The sequence below is a fragment of the Nilaparvata lugens genome, unplaced genomic scaffold (genome assembly GCF_014356525.2).
Source record: "Nilaparvata lugens isolate BPH unplaced genomic scaffold, ASM1435652v1 scaffold6615, whole genome shotgun sequence".
Taxonomy (NCBI): Eukaryota; Metazoa; Arthropoda; class Insecta; order Hemiptera; family Delphacidae; genus Nilaparvata; species Nilaparvata lugens.
The window spans coordinates 5,797-15,179 of NW_024092365.1; the positions used below are offsets into that span (position 1 = coordinate 5,797).

General features: G+C 32.8%; 1 long non-coding RNA gene across 4 annotated transcripts; it reads left to right on the forward strand.

Moving 5' to 3' along the window:
• Nucleotides 1-472: 472 nt before the first annotated feature.
• On the forward strand, nt 473-8,697 carry LOC120356383. Of its 4 annotated transcripts, none has more exons than XR_005574011.1 (4): nt 473-491; nt 2,359-2,446; nt 6,153-6,323; nt 8,434-8,697. It is a non-coding gene; the product is annotated as an uncharacterized LOC120356383 (long non-coding RNA). The 4 variants fall into 4 exon arrangements; XR_005574010.1 differs by having other exon boundaries at nt 474-491; nt 6,117-6,323; XR_005574007.1 differs by lacking the exon at nt 473-491 and adding an exon at nt 646-860 and having other exon boundaries at nt 6,117-6,323.
• Nucleotides 8,698-9,383: the final 686 nt, after the last annotated feature.

The window sequence follows — 9,383 nt, forward strand, 5'->3', positions numbered from 1 at the left end:
TCAAAAAACATAACTCTACCTGGACCCTAGCCCCTTCGAGCATATTGCAATTTTTAAGCAAAAACCAAACCTATCCTAAAAAAAACATTATTAAATATAACCTAAATAAAACCTAACCCCTAACTCTTCCACATTTGCAAATCGTACACTACCATTATAACGTGGACCTCACTATAGAGGGGCCGCGGAATTGGGAATATCTGGAACTCAAAATATCAATGTTAAATGTCCTATGCTTGAAAACTGTTGCTGGGTGGAACTCCGAATATTTGTCAGACAGCGGAATTGGAAATATCCGGAACTCGAAATATGTTGCTAGGCGGAATTGGGAGTATCTGGAACTCAAATTACTTGTTTGGCAGATGGCGGAATTGGAAATATCTGGAACTCAAAATATCGGTGCCAAAGTGGGAATACTTGTAATGTGTTTGTCATTGAGAAATGGTTCAAGTCTGACTTATTTTCTAGAATGATATGGACTTTTGGACCTGGTTTGTCGTTCTTTTTCAATTATAGACTATTCATATGATTTGCGATTGTACCATATTTTATAATAAAATAATAATACGTACATATCTATTATTTTTTAGAAAATTTAATATGTCTTCAATATAATAGCATCAAGTTTATAGGTTATGTTATGCATAATAATAATAATTAAGGTAAGTGTAACGTACATTTGCATTTTGCAACAGAAACAGCTTCTTATAGAGTATTGTTTTACAGGCTAATCTTTTTTTATGTAATGTATTCAAATGTAATTATAATTAGGATTGGGATAATACAAAAATATACTTTTTGCTTAGTGATATCTATTACATTGTGACAGAATTTGGTTTCTCAATAATTCTCATCCTGAGGTAAGTTTAATGTGGACTAAGTTACTAAAGTTGAAAATATTATTTTAAAATAGCAAATTTAATTTATTAATAATAGGCTAGCAACTTTTATTAATTTCTTTGTTCTATCATTAGAATACTTGAATAATATTAGAAGTAGGGGTACTGAATAGGCTAAATATATTTAGACCTTATTCCCTATTGTGAGATATTTATGAATTTCATCTTCTTTTAAATACTGTAGTTAGGTTACTGCATCATTTATTCAATAAATTAAATAAAAAAGGATTTGCTAACATAAGTGATTTACATGTAGGCCTACTGCAGTCAGGCTACTTGTTGGAAAATCCATTTAGAGAAATGATTCAAGATTAAGCTTAGAGTGGTTTAGCCAAATGTGGATTGTTTTATAAAATAAAGTTTTTCAGTATTTTATAAAAAGTTTTCCATTAACCAAATTATAAACTGAATGAAATTCAACCAGACTCACTGAAGCCCTAGAGCTGATTGGATTGGTTGTTTGAAGATAATTTATATACGGTACTCAGACTACTGTAATTTGTAGCATCATAGAGAAACAATAGCATAAAAAACATCTCATGGTGTTTAATTTAATGGTTTAGTATAGGGCTCTTATGTTGTAAATTTCACTGTTAACTCAAGCCGCTGATATTCCTATGGTATTTTTGCTTTATGGTAACTCAATATAAATATAATAACTCTGGTACTATGAGGTCCACCTAATGGCAGCATTTGATTAACATTGGTGTTGCTATTCTTGTCTATCATTAGACAAATCAAATTGCTTTGGAAATTGAAATAAGTTTTGCTCTATCCTCATGTTGCTTCACATGATTGTTTTTTTACAATGTAAAAATATACCTAATTAATTAGACCTTACAAAAAGATTTAATTTAAATCATGAAAATTTATGAATTACTAATTGAATAATATATTTTCTTGACGAATAAAATATTATTTATTATTATTAAATAGAATGCACATTTAATATTGGGTTACATCAGATATGTTATTCCGAATCAGCTATTCTCTATTATAGGAGCCAGTGGCAATACAGGAAATCGGCAACGCAGTTGTCCTATCTTTTCTACTGGCATTATAGCATTGACCTAACTATAAGCCTACTTGAATGAATGAATTTATTTGCCAAAAACAAGATACAAACATAAAAATTAAGGAAATGTTAATCTATTTAATTAGAAATTATAACAAAATGATATCCTTATTTATGATAATAGTATTAATAAATTAAGATTAAATTTATGCTCACATGCATGAGTACAGTAGGTGAGGCAAAAATACCTGCAGAAGGAAGATTCCTTGTTTGCCAGTGTGACTCGTATAATCAGCTGTACTTAAGTATCGCTGTATTTATTTACCCTCTTTGAATGAGTAGTTTTCATTTGATCGCCAACTTTTTTCATGCTAATGTTAAATTTAATATTATACAAAAGTTTTCCTTATAAATTAACTTGAACTTATTATTTATATTTTACAGTGCCAAACTGATCAACTGCATCCTAATGGAACGTTCAAGATGTGATTCAGTAACTGATACGGTTGTTGCAATAATTATTTTTGACCAAGTAAGTAAACAATTCACCATGAAATGGAATTTTTGCTTTTGCTCCAAATCAGTATGGGCTGGGACACACAGAGAACAATCTGCGGGAAGCGGTCAGAGTGGCCTTCATCTATATTTTAGATATTCATGTCTATAACCTGCTAAGACCTCTCTGATTCCTGTCTGCAGATCGCTGTGTGTGTGTCCAAGCCACAAAGTTTTACCTTATTTATAAATATTGTGCGCCACCCACTTGGAAAACATTTTACAGGTGACATTTTTGTACTGTTTCGATTTGGATACTATCAAAAACAACTTGAATATGGTAATTTTAAAAAATCGATTTAATTTACTTAGAATTGATATTCTGAGAAATCAAATATGTAATGAGACAGGCAATACTTTCTTGATCACTTTATACTTGTTTTCATCCCTCTGGAAACGCTGCTGCATTGTGGTCGTCAGGCTAGTTTTACACTCATTCGGTTCGTTTCGTTTTCGGCAAATCCCGATAAGTGTGAAACGGTAATACGGTTTGAATTCAGTACCGAATAGAAACCGCATAGAACCGAACGCCTATTTGACACTTGACTCTAATAAATTCCATCAGGTTTCAATTCGTTGCTAGCGAGAGGCTACTTTCACACACTTTCGGTTCGGTTCGTTTCGTTTTTGGCGAATTCCTATAAGTGTGAAGCGATGATTCGGTTTGAATTCGGTACCGAATAGCAACCGCATAGCACCGAACGCCCCCTCGACACGAATAGGTTTTATCATATTCGAATTTGTTGCTAGGGAAACAGGAAAAAACAAAGTCTTCTACACACGCTGGCCTTTTTTGTTTTTATTTTAACCTGATATCGTGATTATCTGTTTCAAAATTTCCCAAGTCAAAATCATATGGTCAATTCAATTCTGTTAGTTCACAGGAACATTTTTTCTCAATGAATAGTTTGCCAAAAAAATATGAAAGATATAAATTAAAACTCAGGGAGAATTTTTTTCCACGAATATTATATGATTTCATCAATGGAGAGAAGAGATGAAGTTTATATAATACCATGTGTCAAAACAAGGAACAAATTTTCAATTTAAAAAAATTATCTCTCTAAACATCCAAAATTAACATAATCAAAAAGAAACTATTCAAATAATTCACAATTTTTAATTAACTTTTAGGGTCGGTTTCCGAGCTCGGGATTTAGCTAAGTTCTAGACTTTAACTGGCTTTAAACTCTGGAGTCAGAAAATTGGCTTTCCGAGTCAGAGCGTTGACGTATTCGAGGACTTAAATAGACTGTGTAGTTTAGAGATCACGTTAGACCCTGGAGTTTGTAATTTCGCTTTCTGAGTGAAGGGCTTTTAAGTCCAGGACTTAAAACAGCGTGATTTTAAACCCTCGACTGGGGTAGGGTTTAAATTCAAGTTCTAGACTTAACTGAGCAAACACAATTCAGTTATTGTTTTGGAGAAGATAAAAAGCCAAATAATTGTCATGGAATACAGTTTTTTTTTCAAAACAAATACGTTTTCAAACTCAGTAGCCTAATTAAATTTTCATTCATAATCACTGGTTAGGATCAATGATCAATAATAGCATAACGTAAAATGAAATGTTTATTCATTCACCTTTCAAAGGTTTTGCTTTGAATAGGCCTACAAAGAAATCGAAACGTATTTTCACAAAATAGTTTGGAGAGCATGCTCATTTGAATTGTCCCGCTGCAATCAGCTGTTTCCGTTTTGCTATAATGCCAACAATACAACAGCAAAATATTGTGAATTTCCCTCATGTTTACTGCGTTAAAGTCCTGGACTCAAATAAGTCGAGAACTTGATAGACTCCGGAGTTTAGAAGATAAAATCGTGACTCAGAAAGTCAATTTAGACCCGAGAGCTTATTTTAGTCCTAGACTCTGTAAGTCCAGAACTTATAGATCCCGAGCTCGGAAACCGGCCCTAAGTCTAGAACTTGAATTTATACCCTACCCCAGTCGAGGGTTTAAAATCACGCTGTTTTAAGTCCTGGACGATTTTTGATAAATCCTTGACTTGGAAAGAGGCGAGAATCTAATTCAAGTCCTGGACTTATAAGCCCTTCACTCAGAAAGCGAAATTATAAACTCCAGGGTCTAACGTGATGTCGAAACTCCAGGGTCTATTTGAGTCCTCGACTACGTTAACGCTCTGACTCGGAAAACCAATTGACTACATCTGATTTTGAATCTGACTCCAGAGTTTAAAGCCAGTCAAAGTCTAGAACTTGGCTAAATCCCGAGCTCGGAAACCGGCCCTAAATTTTTGTTGTTCAAGAAATAACATCTTACAATTTAACACCAGCTGTTATATTTAAATATACCAGCATGACCTGTGAAAATCCAAACACAGCTGTTTTTGAGAAGAAAATACCTAATTAGAACCGTACGAATTAAAACCTGACATGTATGAAAGCCTTATTCGTTTTCGGTAACGAACCGAACCGAATGCGTGTGAAGCGTCTAAGCCTCACTGTGCAGAATAAGCCTCGTCGACAGAGTGGTGGTCATGATGTGGGTCTGTCTACCCTAACTTTTCAGGGTCTTCTTCAACTTGTCCTCTTTCTATGCTTCGTACAGTAGCTGCAACCTTGTTCAATATTCTTTTGCTCAATAATTCAGGCCCATTCCTGGCCAAGGTTGAAGTCACTTCCACTACATGGATCAATTTTGCTTGTAGATCTTTTTATAGTGATGAGTTTCTTCATTTATTGTGAACATTTGTGGTTCCCATTCCACCATTAAGGCTGATTCCAGGATAAACATTGCAGGCAGAGTCAAAATGAGGCCACAAAGGTTGAAATAGTGGTCTACAATGAGCAACTATCTTGAATAATGAATCCTCAAAGTTTCATGAATTTATTTGCTCCCAATTCAGCAATGGATCGGATCTCACCCAAGATTTAAACTATATATCGCAAAAAGTAAAAATTATGAATTGAGTTTTCCCTTGTGATGTGCTTCATTTAGTGAGACCGATGGTATCCAAATCGGAATAGCCTTCTTTGAAAAATGTTACCATAAAAAGTTTTGAAAAGCGTGATGCACAACCTTAAGTTATCATTCTTATCAAACATGCACCTGCCACTCCCACTAAACTGTTGACGTCTTGCTCAAGTGACTCCACTGAATATATTTATGAATACCGACTAGCATAAACTAACTTATTGCCTAAGCACAAAGCAGGTTCAAAAACATCACATTCATATTAGGTGTACTTCGTCTACTTGAGCCTACGTTTATTTATTATAATTTTGTACCAATTTTCACTTAGATAAGACTAAAACTACCATAATTTTATCTTTGATAGATTAACTATAACAATTTTAACATGTCTAGCTATTATGCTTATCAACTCATAAAATATTTTGTATGCAACATCAAAATAATTTAATATTTTATGTTCGCAAGTTTAATATTGATATTTAATGTGTTTTTAAGAGCATTCTAAAAGAGATATATAGAGAAATTGATGTTTTTCTAGCTCAAAAATGTAAACTTGAATCGTGAAATGTGAAGAAAATCATACATTGACAGCCTATCATTTGCATTTGAGCATGTTCCTACTGCTGGCAGCAAATAATAGGATAATAATATATATATTTTAAAATATTGAATGCTGGGATTATAATATTAATCATACTTTTATTATTACAGATTGAATCCACAAAATAATTGAAGAAATGGTTTCAGATGATTACGAACAAGCGCAGCTATCTTTGGAGAGGTAATGCACCTACTGATATCCCGTGATAAGAACTTGGGAGAGATTTAGTGAAAACCTGGAGAACGGCCACTTAGCTCACAAATCTGAGCTGTTCACATCAAGCTGATATTTGTGACAGCCATTATAGCTTTAATCATGTAAGTAAACACTCGATCAGACTATAATTTTCAATTATTTGTATCAATTAACTGCGCCCGGTTCTACTCAGAATAACAAAGGCACAGGTTTCTTTCTTTAAACTACAACAGTACTATCACCGACAGGAGTCGAGTCGGAGCACGGGAGCAGTGGTAGCGGACGGTCGTGTTTCGAGGAGCGCACATAACATAAACCGTTTCTTGTTTATGCCTTTAGAAATATTTTTTCATCGTAGATCTTGTCCATAACCTAATAACTTACTTTATTAATTTATTCTTTCAATTAATACGTAATAATCTTTCTAATAATAACTCATCATTAATAACATCAGTAATAAAATCGGTATTGTACCTCTTAAAGTCTACTAAAGTATTTAGTACTTGTCTCTCTATTTGAACTTATTAGTTGCGAATTCATTCATCAGTAACCATAATCAACCAACTTAGCTGTATTAAACTGTATTGAATCGTAAATTATCTCTTTATAAATTGTAGGTTTGAATTACTCTTACTCATAATATTAATATATTTTTTATCCATCCAGGAAATTGAATAAACTAAATTTTTATATATCTGATCATTACCAATAAATATTTCACTGTATAAATTCATTACCGTATAATCGGATACAGGCCATTAAACCTTAAATAAAATGAAAAATAAATAAAACAGGAGTTCTACTATTTTTCTCTTTGGGAGGATGGTGGGAGTGTTTACCGCTACTCCTGGAAACAATTCGTCCACTAGCATCCGTCATAATGGTCATTGAACACAACTTATTTGTACATCTATATGAGATTTGTCCCTTCTGGGATACGTAGCTTTTTCGAAATTTGAATTCGTCAACCCACATTAAACCATCCATTACACTAAAGTCTGCAGTCAGACTATTTCGTTCTGAATTAGTCATATTTTGATGAATAAAGCAAGTAAACAGCAAAACAAAAAAAACTTAAATTAGCCAACAGATTATCATGCAAGCAAGCTAACACATATTTATATTTTTAATACTAATATACTAATCTTGCATCCTATAAGCCTATTTCAATTCTTACAGCTCATCATGAAAAATTAATTCAGTAAGATTATTGTTATAGTTGAGCGTTAAATATTCCACTAGGTAATTGGTATCAGGCATGTCACACTTAACTTTATTTTTTGAATCATTAAATTTATCTGACAATCAATATTTTCATTTATATCTCAATACGGACTTCCTATGTGCTTAGTCATGCAGCATTTATTATTCCGAAAACATATTCCTTCTCAATCAATTAGTAGTAATATCTATCATTAAAGTGTTGGATTAAATAAAATAGATAGGTAAATCAGTGTTCCAAAGATGAATTTAATGCGTTCATAGTTGTTGATTGTCAGTAGATGGTCCAGAAAATACGCGATATACGATGAATCACACAGAATTCCATATTATTTCCATCTTCCATTTTAGGATGAATATAAGCTGAGCTAAATTCAAAAAATTGTAAATTATTCTGTCATTCTTCAGTAATTAATGAATGCAATATGAACAACTCTCTTTCATGAGGTGAATCATTTTTTCCAACATTTTCCAGTTTCTCAATGATAGGGGAGTTATAATTATTTGTATAGGTCTTCTAAGGAACCATTATCTTCAGCTGGTACCAATCAACTAAACTTCAACTCCAAACCACCGTATTAATACCAGTATACAATTTATAAGTCTATTACAGCTGTTAACTTTAGATGCTAAATCATATTATCACAACATTATCTTCAATCATGATCATCTTCCCGTTCATCGGTAGCCGCTGGGCCGACAATTTTGGAAACATAGGTCTGTAGAATGGATTAATAAATAATTGTTATTAGTCCCCCTATCAAAATTTCTATTCAGAAACCATCCCCAATATTCACACAACATATTCCTAAAGTTTCATGCCGTTCTGTCAAGTAGTTTTTAAGTCTATAGGGAACAAACAAAGTAACAAATTAACACATAGTCATATATATATATATATATATATTATATATATATATATATATATATATATATATATATATATATAGATTATTTCTTTCTTACATAATTAACTTTCTGTTGTTTCCACTTATTTTTTTTCTGTTACAGTTTCTCGATTGATCAAAGCACCACAGACTGCATCGTTCGTCACCTCTGCCTTTAAGCGCGTTATCACCTACTCCAATAAGCCACCCCAATATCCTTAATAAGCAATAGAAGTTCTTATCGACTGTGTATGACTCATTAATATCCATGTTCTGTATAAATTTATGTGATAGGCCTACTGGTATTAATGTTGATGTACCGTAATGTTTTTTGCTCATGTATAATTGATAATAATACATTAAAAATAAATATAATGTTAAATTATTATTGTTGGTTTTTATTGAACGAGCGTTAGCGAGTTCTCACTTTTGACTTACTGAGGGCCAAAGTCGTCCGTCTGTTTGTATGCTCTGCAATAACTTAATAAGAATTGATCAATCAGTTTCAAATTTTAAACACGTATTCTTCAAACCTTTTTACAGGTCAAGTTACAGGTCAGTTACTTTTTACAGGGACACATACTACCGCACCGCGCCAGCACCGTCACCGTGTTTGTTGCCCGCGCCGTCACCGACTAGTTCAGATTACTTTTTGACGGTGAAGGTGCGGCCTCGTTTAAGGCTGTTCGGTACACTTTTTATTATTTGAATTGGATAATATTTTTTCAATATAATTGTTAAGATCATTATAAGAGTGAGAAAAAGTGGCAACTGAAATTTTCAAGTGGTATAATAAGCGAGTTATGGGTTGTAGAAGTGCTAACTTTCCAGATTCCGTTTTCTTTCCAGATCATAAACGGTTTCGACTATATTATTAGAACTTCTCTTGAAATTTTAAAAAATTATTCTTTCCAAACTAAAACATTTTATTCCCCATTTCGTTCATAAATAAAAAAGTAACATTTTTTGCAAATTCGATAACTTGTTTATTTTGGCATTAATCGCTAAAAAACGCATATTAGAACAAAGCCAATGATATACTGAATGTATAAAAAAACTCCAATGGAAAATTCA